We start from the raw sequence: 17,127 nt of genomic DNA, 5'->3' as shown, positions 1-17,127 counted from the left end.
GAAGATATACTCCACAACAGAATGGGGTCGCACAAAGGAAAAACAGGCATATTGCAGAGGTTGCACGTGCATTGATGAATGAGAAGAACATGCCTCATCAATTCTGGGCTGAAGCCGTAAATACAACTGTGTACATTATGAACAGGACACCTACAGCTGCGGTGCATGATGTAACACCTGAGGAAAAGTTTACAGGTACAAAGCCTGATTTGGCACACTTGAAAGTGTTTGGCCAAATAGCTTATGTGCATGTACCAGATGAGTTTCGTAGGAAATTGGATCCTAAAGCAGAGAAATGTATTCTTGTGGGATATTCCCTTGAACAAAAGGGGTACAGGTGCTACAATCCTACTACACGAGAATTACGAGTGAGCAGAGATGTAGTCTTTGATGAGATGAGCAGCTGGTACAGTAATGCACATGGCACTATTGGGGATGATGTAAAAGATAATGTGCTTGTACAAAATGTGAGGCCACAGTCACAGGTTTTGAGTGGACCACAAGAGTCCTCTTCTCGTGGCTCTGTTGAGAAACCATGGAATGGTAGACTACGTACGGAGGTTACTCCACCAACAGATACAGGGAATGTATCACGAAAAGGAAAGGAAAAGGTTGATCTTATGGCTGATGCATCATCAGGTTTTTCACATGTAGACATGGATTCAGATGGTTCTGAACAAAGTCTTGATGAGGAATTTGGAATTCCGGCTGTGAAGACACCTGGTGTAAGGAAAGTACAAGAAGATGCTAGAGGGCAAAGGAGTGACCCAGGACCGCGCAGATCTAATAGAGTCAAAAATCCAATTCAGAAATTGACTTGTGATGGGTATCTAGCGCATCACCAAGCCTACATGGCTAAGGTGATACAGGATGTGGAGCCCACATGTTTTGAGGATGCAGTTGGAAATGTGCATTGGGATGATGCAATGAATGAAGAGATGGCTGCATTGGAAGCAAATGACACATGGGAGTTTGTGCCATTGCCAAGTGGCAAGAAAGCTATTGGCTGTAAATGGGTGTATAAAACCAAGCAGAAGGCTGATGGTAACATTGAGCGTCACAAGGCAAGGCTGGTCGCAAAGGTTTATGCACAAACGTATGGCATAGACTATGAGGAGACCTTTGCTCCAGTGGCAAAGATGACGACTGTGAGAGCTGTCATAGCAGTGGCTGCATCTAGAGGATAGATTATGCATCAAATGGATGTAAAGAATGCCTTCTTGAATGGTGAGTTGCAAGAGCAAGTGTATATGGATCAGCCACCTAGTTATGTCGATCCACGTTACCTAGATTATGTATGCAAACTTCTCAAAGCTTTGTATGGTTTGAAGTAGGGCTTTAGAGCATGGTATGACAGGATTGCCAAGTATCTTGTCAGTATTGGTTTTAGGAGAGCTCATGCTGATCATTCACTCTATGTACGTGAGAGTGATGTGGGGATTGTGGTCATTACCATATATGTAGATGACCTTATTATTGTTGGTGACAATGCTATGGAGATTGACCATGTGAAGGGTCTTCTCAAACAGGAGTTTGAAATGAAAGATTTAGGCGAGTTGCGCTACTTTCTTGGCATTGAGGTGATCAGGACTCCAGAGGGTGTATGGCTATCACAGAGACAGTATGATTTGGACATGTTGTCAACGTATGGTATGGCTGATTGTAAGCCAATTTCTATTCCCTTGGATGTGAATGCAAAGCTGAGTGCAGAGAAGGGTGATGTTGTTGAGGATGTCAACATGTACAGGAAGATTGTGGGTAGTCTAATCTACTTGACTATCACGAGGCCAGACTTGATCTACAAAGTAGGCTTGGAGAGTCAGTTCATGCAGCTTCCGAGGAAGCCACATTTGGATGGAGTACGACGCACACTTAGGTATGTGCAAGGTACTCTTGACTACGCATTGTTCTATGCAACAGATGCACCATTAGCTAGCATTGTATGGGTATACAGATGCACATTGGGCAGGTAGCATTGTTGATAGGAGATCTACGAGTGGCTTCATGTTCTCTTTTGGGAGTGCTGCTGTTACTTGTAGCAGCAAAAAGCAGCCTACGGTTGCTTTATCGAGCACAGAGGCCGAGTACAGAGGTGCAGCAGTTGCGGTGTGCGAGATAGCTTGGCTACGCACATTACTTGAGGACTTGGAAGTGCAGGTGGACCAGAAGATTTTCATCCATTGTAAAAACCTCACTAGCATGGAGTTGGCTAGGAACCCAGTGTTCCATGCCAGGACCAAACACATAGAGGTCCATTACCACTACGTTCGAGAGCGAGTGTTGGCGGGCGACATCGACTTGGTCTACGTCAGCACAGAGGAGCAGATAGCGGATATCTTTAGCAAGGCCCTCGGAGATGAGAAGCTTCGACGTTTTCGGACTATGCTTGGACTCTGCGACATGCAGAGCTCGAGGGGGAGTGTTGAGATATCGCGCTCTACACCTTGAGCTGGCATCCACTACGGGTCTTGGCCGCTTACCGCATTTACTCACGGGCGCGTTAGGTGACTGACACGGAGGATCTCTGCCAGTGATTCTACAGCTGCACTACACTTATAGTGCCAGCCTAGTACGCTTCTAGCAAGTTCACACTTAGTGACCGCATGTACATATGTGCTATTTTTCAGCTTTAGCACTTAGTCATTTTGTACTCTCTTTTGTGTGAAGAAGAAGAAGCTTTCCATCTCTGTGTGCTTTGTGCTTGTCTTGTGTAGCTCTCTTGCATCCTCATTCTTTACACTTGTCAAGTAAAGGGTATTGGATATTTATATCTTGGAAGCTTATCTCTTCTAGTCAGGTTTTGCGAGGGGTACTACATATTCTAGACGTTCAACACAATTTTCTTTCGGTTGCTAGACTTGCTGATCTTGGTATTTTTGTTGGATTTGATCATACCAAATGTCGCATTGAGAAATATGGACAGACTATAGCCACTCCTTCTTGAAATGGTAATCTATTTGAACTCTCTCTCAATGATGTTGTAGTAAATGTTGTCACACTGCTCCAGGTGATCATGATTGCAAGGTATGGTATCACCGCTTTGTTCATGATAATTTCTCAAAACTCCTTGATCTTCATCGTTGCGATCTTGTTCATTACATGGATCTTAAATCTTATCCCGAGATGGAAATTTGTGAGTTTTGTGCTCTTGGAAAACATAATCGTGAACCCTTTCCTTTCTCAAATATAGCTCATTCTCATGATATATTGGATCTTCTTCATACTGATATACGTGGACCTCTACCTTCTTCGAGATCAAAACATCGTTAATTCATTATGTATATTGATTATTACTCACGGTATACCACTGTTTTTTATTTTGTTAGACAAAAATCAAGAAGGCCTTATCTATTTTGAAACAATTCCACAAGGCTGCGAAACTTTGAACCGATCATCACCTTAAGAAGCTTCATAGTGATAATGGAGGTGAATATGTCTCTCAAGAGTTTGTAAGCTAGTGTGTTGCAGTGGCATTCATCATGAACACACTATTCCATATTCACCTCAATAGAATAGCATTGCTAAACAAAAGAATCACACTATTCTCAATGCTGTAAGATGTATGGTGATCCATTCTGGGCTATCTCATGTTTTCTAGACTAAAGCTACTTTGACAATAGTGTTTATTTAGAACCATCTTCATACTACTACACATTTCGGGAAGGTACCCATCAGAGCATGGACATGTGAAATTCCTTCTGTATCTAATTTTTGAACCTTTGGATGTATTTCTTATATTCATATTCTCAAAGAAACACCAACAAATCTTGATGCTCTTGGTCTTTAAGTAATTTTCATTGGATATTTTAACACTTCTAAAGGCTACAAATTCTATGACCTTCCTCCAAGAAAGTAATTGTGAATCGTGATGCTACTTTTAACGAATAGCTTATGGGAGTTTCCAGGTCTATGGATCATGCAAATGATACTAAATTATTACTTCAAAGTTTTCCATTTCTTTGAACTGATGAAACTCTTCCTATATAGAAGCTATTCTCCTCACAACCATCTATTTCAAAAGTTATCAATGATGATATTGACATTTTCATTGATCTGCCTATTGTTGAGAGAGAAGGAGAGAACACAGAAGTAGAACCCCAAAGTGTGTAGAATACACACATGAGATGATGTATATATAGAGGGGACCTGGGTGCCATATATAGAGAAGCCATATATTGAGTAGCTTCACATATAAGCTCAACACCCCCGCTCAAATAAGGGTCCCTAACTGTGGATGAAAAAAACCCTTGGGGGATCAAGGGAAAAACCCACAGCTCTATATACACCCACCGTTATATTATAAAAATCATTGAATATACAAATGTTTACGAGGAGCTACATCACTCCTTTTACAATGAATGTTTTATGAGGAGTTACATTACTCCTATCAAATACAATAATGAATACAAAGGTTCAATAAAGAGGTGTAAAAGCTATCGATTAGCTTGTAATCAAAAGTGTCTACGTGAATCTGCTGTGTAGCTTGTCATCAATATCGCATCACCAAACATGTCTTCATGTTGTCATCAATATGGCATCACCAAACATATCTTCATAAATCTTTTATTGTCACCAAGTTTGTCTTCATAAAATCAATTCTTTGATCAATCCTACATAGATCATAGACTCCAAAAAAAAACATGTCATGAAAATTATTAGCATCGTTAATGAAATAATTACGTTCACAATGCCATAAAAGATGGTTCGCGACGCCACTCTTTTGACGACATATATACGCACGACAACATATGGTACATAAAGTATAAACATAAAAGTACAAAATGTGTGATTACGTGATACAAATGATATGTGTATATACTATATAAAACAACATTTATCAATGTAGTGATCAATGAATACCATCAAAGTATTAGCAAAATATCATCATTATGTCAATAAAAATGAATAAATGATCATGGTATCAACGAAAAGCATCATGATATCACCGAGAATAATCATTGTATCAACGAAACAACATCATGGCATCACCGAGAATAACCATGGTATCAACGAAATATCATCATGGCATCACCGAGAATCACCATGGTATCAACGAAACAACATCATGGTATCACCGAGAATAACCATGGTATCAACAAAACATCATCATGGTATCAATAAAAATCACCATGGAATCAACGAAATATCATCATGGAATCACCGAGAATAACCATGGTATCAACGAAATATCATCATGGCACCACCGAGAATAACCATGGTATCAATGACATATCATCATGGTATCAACGAAAATCACCATGACCAAAGTATTAACAAAACATTATCATGGTACCATCAAAATCACTATGGTATCAATGAGAAATTATCAATAAAACGACGTAAACTATATCTCTAAAAGAATAATTATACGAGAATCAATGAACGAGTATATCATATAACAAAAGATCATGTACCAACAGTAGCTCGATAGAATTTGGACGATCATCAACGGCTCGACCGAATCGGAACGATGTGTAACTGGCTTCTGCAGCAAAGTTACGTCAGTAACAAATATATGATTGATGAAGAAAAATATAATTGAGAAGTTTTCAATTATGAGAAAAATCAAAATCAAAAAGTAAAATTTTGATTTTCAAACATATTCGCAGTCTGAGACGATAACCCAAAATTGGTGTAGAATTTAGAGAAACTTTCTTCTGCAAAGTTATAGACCACATCGATTCCAATCCCCATCGCGGGTAGTTTCTTCTTCAAAGTTGTAGAACACATCGATTCCGGTCTCTCACGCGGGTAGTTTCTACAAAATCGTTTTCAATAAGCAGAAAAATAAAAAACAAAAAACGGAAATTGCTTTTCAGGTATGTACACAGTCCGCGAACGATAACTCAAAATCGGTGCAGAATTTGAAAAAACTTCCATCTTCAAAGTTGTAGACCACATCGATTCCGGTCTCTCTCGCGGGTAGTTTTTGCAAAATCGTTTTCAATTAGCAGAAAAATCAAAAACAAAACGCAAAAGCTGTTTTTCAGGTATGTACGCAGTCCGCGAACGATAACTCAAAATCGGTGCAGAATTTGAAGAAACTTCCTTCTGCAAAGTTGTAGACCACATCGATTCCGATCCCTAACTCGAGTAGTTTCTGCAAAATCGATTTTGATCAGGAAAAAAATCGAAAACAAAAACGTACTGCTCTGATACCATGTTGAGAGAGAAGGAGAGAACACAGAAGTAGAACCCCAAAGTGTGTAGAATACACACATGAGATGATGTATATATAGAGGGGACCTGGGTGCCATATATAGAGAAGCCATATATTGAGTAGCTTCACATATAAGCTCAACACCTATCAATTTTGAACATGGTTCATGTCATGTTTATGATGATGATATTGTTGATAATGTTTTATCTACTTCTAAAGATCCCCTTACATACGGTGAAGCTATTTTTTTCACAAAAGGATTAATGGCAACAGGATATGGAAGCAGAGTACGATTCTCTTATTTCTAAAGGTAAATGGATACTAACTGAACTACCTCCAGGTCGTACAACTATTAAGTGTAAGTGGGTGTATAAGACAAAAATAAAAGCAGATGGATGTTTTGACAAATTCAAGGTAGGCTTAGTTGCAAAAGGTTACTCCCAAGTTACTGGTGTTGATTATGAAGCGACCTTTTCACTAGTTGCTCGCGTTATAAGTGTTCAAGTTTTATTGATATTTGTTGTTCAGTTTGATTCGGAAGCTCATCAAATGGATGTTCAGACCCCAACTTATATATAAGGCGCCAAGGTGGTAGTTTTGTGATTGTTTCTCTTTATGTGGATGATACCATCCTTGTTTGCAATGATTTGGAAGTTCTTTAACAAGTGAAAAAGGTGTTGTCTTCAACATTTGATATGGTGGATCTCGGAGAGATTCACTCTTGTCTTGGAATTCAGATTCAAAGGAACCACACAAAAGGTATTTTTTTCCTTCTATAATCAAAGTTCATTGGAGATACTATTCAAAATTTTGGTATGGAATATGCACATTCGGTTAATACACCTTGTCTTGCGAGTTCTATGAAAAACACTTTTGAAAGTGGCGGTCAACTTGTCACAATCAACCTTATGCTTACTTGATGATATGTCTTCAATTTGTTGGCATAAAAACACACCTTGATATTTTATTTGTTTTTAGTTATCTTGGACAACATCTTGCACGTCCTTCTCTTAAGCATTGATCTACGACAAAGTGTGTATTGAAATACTTAATAGACACCATCAATTTTGGTTTGGTCTATTGAAGACAATTTACATTGCATTTTGTGTAATTTATCTCTCTTTTGGGTTACAAAGATGTAGATTGGGTGAGCTCACATTTATCTATGCGATCTAGAAATGGCTTCTTCATAAATGGTTTTCTTGTTTCTGGGACTAGTAAGAACAAAAATTGTGTTTTAGTTTCTATGATTGAGTTTGAATATGTTGCTCCATCACTAGCAACTCGCCAATTGATTTGGCTTCGACAAATGCTGATTGATATTGGTCATTCTCCTCTTTCTAGCACACCCTTGTTGTGTGATAACCAGAGTGCTACGAATCTTGCAAAAGACTATCTTTAACACAACAAGTCAAAGCATATTGTTGTGTATTATCAATATGTCAAGTATGCAATACGCAAAGTCACTATCATGATTGAACACTATTGTTAGCGAGTCACCCACGACGAACGTCTGCAGCATAGCTATTTGATACTAATATAATGTCAATATGAAAGGAAGTGACTCGAGATGGGGCATGGAGACTCAATAAGATTGTCAATCTCAAAGAAGTGAACTGAAATGACTGTTCATACATCTACAATAGCAAATCAACCACTTCCTAATCAGAAAATCAACCTATGTCTAATCTCACCACTCTAGGTCATCACGTCTTTTCGATATCCAAACGAATTTGGAATGCAACGAGACTTAATAAGAAATGTTACAACACCTAAGGACATATTCCTATCAAGTTTTGCAGTCATTTGGGAAGGTACCTAAATCGCGTTCCATCCCAAAAAATGTATAGAAAATGGAATCGAATGGAGGCGCATATGTTTCTTAAGAGTTTGCAAGATACTGTGTTGACAATGGAATTCATCATGAACACACTATTCCATATTCAACTCAGCAAAATGGCATTGCTGAACAAAAGAATTTCACTATTCTCAATGCTGTAAGATGTATGGTCGCTCATATTTTTTACGATGACTACGATGAAAATAAAACTCAAGCAATATGATAAACCAACGAACAATCCTTCCAATGTTGCAAAGTTTGTTTACCAAATACAACAGTGCTTGGTGATCTTCCAAGAAAAAAAACTTGTTTGCAAGAAGGTAATGTCTAAATTTTTTGACAGCATATACCATCCCTAGACCTTCTCTTTCCGTAGTGGTATAATTTTACTCTGCGTTGTTTAGCTGCCTACTAGAGTAGCAAATGGAAATTTCCATTTTTTTCTCTTATGGTTAGGCCAATATGCATCCTATGGCATAGGATGATGCATCTACATGAATGTGTAAGATCTTGTTCCAATCACGGGCTTGAAAAATTAGAGCATAAATTAATCCTTGCTTCAATTTTTCAAAACCCTTCTCACACTCCTCCGTCCACTTAAATTTAGTTGTGAGAGCATACAAAGTGTTAGCTATTATATCATACATGTATATGAAGCACATATAATACCCACAATGACCCATAAATGCTTGTACTTCCTTTATCTTTGTTGGTCTTGGCAGTGCGACAATTACCTGTATCTTATCTTGATCATTGGAAATCCCATTTTTGGACACAATGTAGCCCAAGATTTTATCCTGTCTTACCATGAAGACACATTTTTTAGGGTTTAAGAAAATACAAAAAGATCTACACTTTTCAAATACCTTCTCTAGGCGTGTTACGTGCTCACTTCTCAACTGAGAATGCATGCATAGATCATCCATATATGTCTCTAAAATTTACATGAGATATTCCTTGAATGCCTGACTTATTAGTCTTTGAAAAGTGGAAGGGCCATTGGTTAGACCAAAAGGAATTACCCTGTATGAAAATATGCCCCACTCTGTTGTAAAAGCTGTCTTATGTTGATCTTCATGTGTTATGGTCAACTGGTTGTAGCCTGAGAATCCATCTAAAAAACTTGAAGCCTCCTTCCTTGATACTCTCTCAATGACGTGGTTTGATATTGGTAGTGGATAGTTGTCCCTAATGGTAGCAACATTTACCTATTTGAGATTCACACAGACATGTAACTTCCCATTCTTTTTGTGTACTACCACAATTGGGAATACCCAATTGGTGTGTTAAATCTCATAGATAAACTCCACATCCTTTAGTTTATCTATCTCCTCCTTAATGTTTTTGGCAAAAGTCTCATTGTACATATAAGGGTGATGTCTGCGCGGTCTGGCATCTTTTAAGGGGTATTGTTACCATATACATATGGTAGTGATGTGTGAACACACTAGGACCGCCAGGGGATTTTTTCCTCTTTAGGAGGTTTTTCCCCCCCGTGCATTGTATAAGCCCATTCATTCTAGGGATATCGATTTTTCCATTGCACACTAAGTAATATACTCTCAGCTGTGTGTCTTGAGCTTCCTTTGTCTTCTCCAAGCTGTGTGCGTTTCTCTGCAACCCTAATTTCAACAATTGGTATCAGAGCAAGTTGTATCATCTAGGCTTAGTCGTCAATAGCTCCAGCACGTGCCTCCTCACTTTCTATGATTTCAATGAGCTTTGGCGAGCGTTCATAGGTCGATAAAGATTTTGGATTTTTGATTGGGGCTCATTTCAGCCTCCATTTCCACTATAGGCAGGTCTACACAAGCAATTTCATCATTTAGTGCAAATTTTTTGTGATTGCCATTTTTTGCATAACAGACCCATACAGTCTAGTGTGGGTTGTGGTACATAGCACATGCTGGTCTAACTCTGTTTCTCCTTATTTTTGATAATTTTCACATCAAGCGCATACATTTTTAATGGTTGACAACAACACAAATGTGTTGAAGATGTTTGCTACTGAGGAAAGGTTGGATGGGGACAATTACCCTATGTATGCTTACATGATGCAAAATGTTCTTGTAGCAAAGGGTGTTTGTAATATTGTGTAGGGTATTGATGTATGTCCTGGTTTTAACGATGTACGCAATATTGAGATGTTACAGGTCTTGCTACAAGGATTACTGCTGTTAGAGTTGTTTTTCCTACAAGAGAGTAAGCTCATTGGGATGCAAAGGATGTGCAGGCTCATGCATTGATTGCATTGTATGTATAGTGCACCATTACTCCTCGCATTTGTTCAGCAAAATTTGCAAAACAAGCTTGGGATATTCTAACATATCTTTATGTAAGCCGCAATGAGGCTAAAATTGCATTGCTTCGTAAAGAGCTGGATTTGAAGATTATGCATGAGGAAGATGATATGGACACTTTCCTTGCTAGTGTCAAGGATATCAATGAGCAACCTATTTTTGCAAGTGAAGTCATTTTAGACAGTTTCCTTGTGCAGACTGTTCTTAATGCCTTACTAGATTCATACCAGACTTTTGCTAGTACTTGGAGACTGATGACCCAAGGAAATCCTAAAGTTGTCAAGTTTGATGCATTATGCACATTGTTGTTGCAAGAGCACTTTCCAGAAAAAACAGGACTAGGAAACGTGAAATTGAATAGGATTTTATTGCTTCTCAAAGAAAGGGTGGTAACAATAATGCGGCCACTTCTTATGGTTCTACTGAGAGTGGCAAAAATTCTATTTCTAATGCTTTTGCTGGCTACAATTCCTCTAGAAATTATGATGATAAGGGAAAAAAGAAGATGCGTTGCCATTATTGTAAAGCTAATGATCACTTGATCAAGTAGTGTTGTAAGCTGAAGGCCAAAGAGGCTAAGAAGAAAGAGGATGGTTCCATTGCAAATGCTGGTTCCACTACAAATGCAAGTGTTGTTGAGTCTTGTGTGAAAGGAGACTATGATGTTGATGTTGATGCGTGCATAATAGGATTTTAGTGTACAGTGCACTTACAATCCTGTTATACATGATGCATGCATGTTAGTTGCTGCAAATTCACATGTGTGATATTTTGACAGTGGTGCTACAAAGCACATTATCTCACATCGTGAATTGTTTACCTCTCTTGAGTCTGTCCCTCATGGGAATTCAATCACGTGTGCCAACAATGCCTCTTATCCGGTTTAGGGAGTTAAAAATATTGTACTCACTGGTGCAAATGGAATTTCATTCACACTTGTTGATGCACTTTATATACCAGGAATCAAGAAGAGTATTTTGTCTATATTTGCACTTGCTAGACTTGGACTTATAGTCAAATTTGTGGATGACAAATGTATAGTTCATGATCTCAGTTTTGGTGATGAAATTGTTGCATCTGGCCTTTTGTGCCATGGGCTGTATAAGCTCACTTTGTATGACAAGTGTGGAAAAATTTTTGCAAATGCAATTGCAGATTCAAGGGCTGTTTTAGATGCAAAACTGTGGCATGCACGTTTTGGGCATCGGAATTTTTCCAGTTTATTGCGTTTGCAAAAATCTGATATGGTTGCTTCTTTGCCGCCTCTTGAAGCACTTATCAAACATGTTTGTGAAGGCTATATTTTGGGTAAAATGCAGTGTTCTAGGTTTTCAAAGGATGGTTCAGTTAGGGCCTCATGCAGGTTGCAGCTTGTGCATAGTGATGTTTGTGGGAGCATGCAAACTCCGTCCTTGGGAAATTATTTGTACTTCGTGACTTTCATTGATGATTACAAGCATGCATGGGTATTTCCACTTAAAGTGAAGTCCGAAGTTTTTATGTGCTTCAAACAATTTTTGGCTATGGATGAAAATGTCTCGAAATGTACTATGGACACCCTCCATTTCAATCGAGGGCGGGAGTATATGTCTCATGAATTTAATGCATTTTTGTCTAGTCGTGGGATAAAACACCAATGTATAGTGCCTTGTATGCCTCAGAAAAATGGTGTAGCTGAGAGGAAAAATAGGTCACCTATGGAAATGCCAAAATGTATGGTCAAAAGTCAAGCTTTGCAACATTCTTTTTGGCTTGATGCCATCATGTGTGCCACTTATGTACTTAACAAGTGTCCTACGAAAGCTTTGTAGTCTATTAATCCATATGAAGCATGGCATGCTAGAAAGCCTTCTATGGAGCACATGAATATTTTTGACTATTTGGCATATACTTTGGTGCCACAAACATATCGCAAAAAATTGGATGATAAGGCTATCAAATGTATTTTGTTGGTTATAGTACTGAAAGCAAAGGTTACAAGTTGTGTCATCCGAAAACAAAGCGTATTCTAGTTTCGCGGGATGTTGTGTTTGTGGAAGATTTTGTTCAGCCCTTGTTGTCATGTACTAGCAATAGTAATGTAATCTCACAAGACATTTATGACACTTTGTTGCCTCTTTTCAGTGGTGGAAGTTCGAATGTAAGTTCCAATGAGGCAAATGTATAGCCTATGGGGGTTTTCAGAAATGTGATCAGCCTATTACTGTTGCAGATGTACATGATGTACTTGATGAGGAAAGGGATGAAAATAAGCAGGCAGAGGTATGCCAAAATGATTGGTGTATACACTGCGTGTGACAGCAAATTGAATGCACCTGTGTCCAATCATACTCATCCAGGCCCTCACCATGCATCTTATGCATCAAATTGTTATGCTTTGGCTATGTCTAGCTTACATGATGTTGAGGAACCTCTCTCTTTTGATGAAGCATAGAATTCAAAAAATTGGATGGCTACCATGCAATTGAAATATGATGCACTCATAGAAAATGACACATGGACCTTATGTGATTTTCCTCTTGGCAAAAAGGCCATTGGCACAGAGTAGGTTTACAAGTTGAAGAGCAAGCCGGATGGTGAGGTTGATGGAATAAGGCCCAACTTGTTGCAAAAGGCTATGTGCAACAAAAAGGGATAGATTATGAAGAAAATTTTGCTCCCACTTGTCGTATGACTACTATTCATTTTCTATGTGCGTTGGCAGCTCATTTTGGTTGGGATGTAATTCAATTAGACATTGTTATTGCTTTCTTGAATGGTGACATATTTGAGGAAGTTTATGTAATGCAGCCTCGCAGTTTTGTCAAGAAAGGACAAGAGGACAAAGTGTGCAAATCTAAGAAGGCTTTGTATGGGTTGAAGCAATCTCCTCGTGCTTGGTATGAGAAATTGGACACTCATTTGGTCAAACGAGGCTTTGATAACAATCCAACAAAAAGCACATTGTATGTCAAGCGTGAGGGTAATATACTTCTCATTGTTGTTCTTTATGTGGAAGATTTGTGATCACTGGTCCCAATGAGGCACATATGTTTGAATTTAAGGATGAATTGAATGCTACTTTCAAGATGAAATATTTGGGGCGTTGCATCATTATTTGGGCATACATTTTAAGCAATGTGATGGTGGTATTTCCTTGTGCTAGAAAAGTTACATAGAGACATTGCTATGTAAGTTTGGACTTAAGAATTGCAAACCTATTGCCACTCCCATGGAAATAGGTTTTAAGTTCAGTCTACATGATGCTAGAGATCCTACTGATGTCACTCTTTACCAAACTATCGTTGGATGCCACATTTATGCATGCAACATGAGGCTAGACATTCAGTTTGTAGTCTTACAGGTCAACAAATTTATGCATAGCCCAGGGTCTAAGCATTGGCACGATGTCAAGAGGATTTTCCGCTACCTTAGTGGAACTTTACATCTTCGCTTGTTTTATCCCAAGGGGGGATCATTGCCACCAGACTTACATGCTTTTTGGACTCAGATTGTGTTGGTTATTTTGACACGCGAGAGTCCATAAGTGGTTTTTGTTTCATGCTTGGTAGTTCATGTATATCATGTTTGAGCAAGAAGCCACCTACGGTGGCCACTTCGAGTTGTGAGGCTAAGTATATGGCAATCTTCACAGCTACGGTTGAGTGTGTATGGATCAGACCCCTTATGGCTGATTTGGGTGTTGGACAAGACACTGCCAACACTATCTACATTGATAGTCATAGTGCATTGGCAGTTGCAAGGAGCCCTATTTTTCATGCTCGCACAAAGAACATTGAGGTGCATTATCACCATGTCAGGGAGAGTCTCTCAGCAACAAGAGAGTCAGCTTGGTTTTTGTGCCAACACATGACAGCCTTGCAGATCTTTTCACAAAGGCTTTGTCTCGTGATAAGTTCAAAGATTTCCGCAAATATTTGGGCTTACTCCCCTTTGTGAACTGATCATGTACTCAAAGCATGGAACATCCCTTTACTCATGTGCCAGTTGTCATTCACCACATCACTCTAGGGAGATCTGTTACCATATACATGTGGTAGCGATGTGTGTGAACACACACTAGGACCGTTGGGGCATTTTTTCCCTCTTTAGGAGGGGCTTTTCCCCCGTGCATTGTATATACACCCATTCATTATAGGGCTATCTATCTTTCCATTGCACATTAAGTAATATACTCTCATTTGTGTGCCTTGAGCTTCCTTCATCTTCTCCAAGCCGTATGCATTTTTGTGCAACCCTAATTCCAACAGGTATCATGTATTTACAAATCTGTGAATCTTTTTTCTTTAGGCCTTTATATGAACATGAAAATACATATTTACATCGTCTAAGTGTTGCTATCAATAGCTACTCTTCTTCTTTTGTGAGGTCTATGATAATGTATTCTATCTTAGGTTTTGTGCCTAGTTCTATTAGGTTTATACATTTAGCTTTTTTAGGTTCATCATATGAGGTTCCAGGATCTTTTGGGTCTCATTTGGGCTTCTTCACTAAAATTTATCTATCTTGAACAATATACCTTTTGTAGTGAGAGGGTACATCAAACTTATCATCATCAATTTCCAACTCTGTTGTCTAAACTTCTTTCAACGCTTGTTTTAATTCATTGTATTCGTGTTTGCGCTTATAATTTTATTGAAGTTTCAGAGATATTTTCTTCTTGTGATTTTTGTCTTCTCTTCTTTTCTAAGTTTTTTTTTTGTTGAGTCAGGTTTCATGAACCTCTTCGATATCTCATCTTTAAGGAAATCAGTTTCTTTGACCAGCCTCAAATACTACTTTTTGTTGTTTAAAAGAGGTACATAATTTTCTTTTGTTTTATTTTGTTTGTTCATGTGTCTATTCAAATATCTGCGTTGTCTTTGTTGTTTTTGGTTTGGAAAATCATAATAAACCACTTGTCGATCCCTTTGTTTGATATCCTTGTCTAAGCTACTAGAAAGCTCGTTGTCTGCGCTATTTTCTAACAACTTGTCAATGGAGTCTTAGAATTCTTCTTCATCAATTTCATCAAGGTCCCTTATGGAGATCTCATCCACCTTGCATCAGAAATTTTTAACTCCCTCTATGTGAGGGACTTTCGATGTTGATTTGGGATTTATGATGACACTCATCATGCGGAGTGGAATGATATCATATCCTTACTCCTCACAAAATTTAGTCAGTGTCACCTCATTCACACACACATCAAGGGTGGCCAGTATTTGCTTCCATCCAAAAGGTTCAAACATCTCTTTCTAAAAAGGCTCTGTTACGTACACCTCATCTTGTACTGATCTATCATGATTACAATCCTCTTTTTTCAAACTATCTATCATGATTACAATCTTGTACTGATCTATCATGATTACAATCCTCTTTTTTCAAACTGCCACTCTCAGAAGCTCCACATTTCCAAATGTTCGCTTTGTTCTACAACCAAGCGGGTAATTCTCCTTCCTCGTTAGTTGTGGAGTTTAACTCTTCTCCTGGGGTTTGTTCCACATCTTTATAAGTATAATCTATCACACTGATCTTTGTAGTGACATCTTTGTGTCTTAAGTAGATATAGTCATAGCCCCAGTCTTGTACCATACTGAGTTGACGCATGAATGGTCTTCCCAATATGATATCAAAATTGATGCTCTCATCAAAATAATATAAAAGGTGTGTTCATATGGGATTCCACAAGAGTTACTACAATTTTCTCAAAAATATCAATAGGTCTCTCCAAATACCCATCCGCTAATTGCAATTTCATTCTGGTTCTCCTTAGAGTAGGCTTTTCCCATTTTTTCCACATTGCCTTGGTTGCTATGGAAATTCCAGCTTCACTATCCAATATAGAAACCGTTTTTACTCCTTTGTACTCCATAGGCACGGTCATGTTTCCTTCTTCTCCTTCACAATAGTCTCCCACCTTATTCACCGGTATTGGCTCATGTTTAGTTTGGTTATAGGTCTAGTTATTTAGTATTTTTGTAAAAAAAATTTGTGGAAGGGTTACCAGCTCTATTTTCTCGAAAACAAATTCCACCTCTTCCCAAAGATGAGGTCTTACATGCAGTAGATCAGATAGATCTAGCTTACAATCGATAGGGAACGACATCAGCTCATGAAGAGTTTTTGTATTCATCATCTTAAGACCAAATTTCCATTGAGATGGTACTTTCCTTAATTCTAATCTTGTTTCATGGTTTCCAATGAATGAAGGTAAAGTCTTTAAAGATTGTGGTTTGTTGTCTTTCGACAATTTTTGTACATGCATCACCATACAATGATCCGATATCACCTGGGTAAAACTCATGTTCTAGATGGATCTCAATGATAGGAGCCAACTGAAGCATCATGCTTCCATCTTTTTTGTTTTTGATATCCTCCCACATGTCCTGTGGCCAAGGTTCTTCCAATTCAACAATTGTCATAGATGCATGTGAATACACCCCCGTCTATGGTATTGGTTGCCATCCTCATGTCCAAAGGTATTTCAACTATTGATTCTTTTTTGTCTTTGTCTTCGATACCTCGCTACTTTAACTCTTGATTTATGTTGCGGATCAACACCTCAATCCTTGGAGTAGTAGGAATTGGTGGTTCCATGAAAGCTTGAGCTGCCTGGATGAGGTCCTTGCATATCTTCAACCTCTCTTTTTCATACCCTAAGTGAGGATATGTTAACCTCATAATCTTTCAAGATCACATCTAATGGCTCAAAGAATTTATCCACCAAGACTAATCCTCCAGAAGGTATTACTGATGGTTTTGCTACATCAATGTTTTGTTTGAGGTGGGCCTTTCCATTCTTAGTTGTTCCTATGTTTGCTGCACTTGGTTTCTAAATATGATTT

This window comes from Adiantum capillus-veneris, chromosome 15, assembly GCF_014529385.1.
Source record: "Adiantum capillus-veneris isolate H3 chromosome 15, ASM1452938v2, whole genome shotgun sequence".
In the NCBI taxonomy this organism is placed as follows: domain Eukaryota; kingdom Viridiplantae; phylum Streptophyta; class Polypodiopsida; order Polypodiales; family Pteridaceae; genus Adiantum; species Adiantum capillus-veneris.
The sequence above is the reverse complement of the archived record's forward strand: the minus strand, read 5'-3'. Positions refer to the sequence as shown.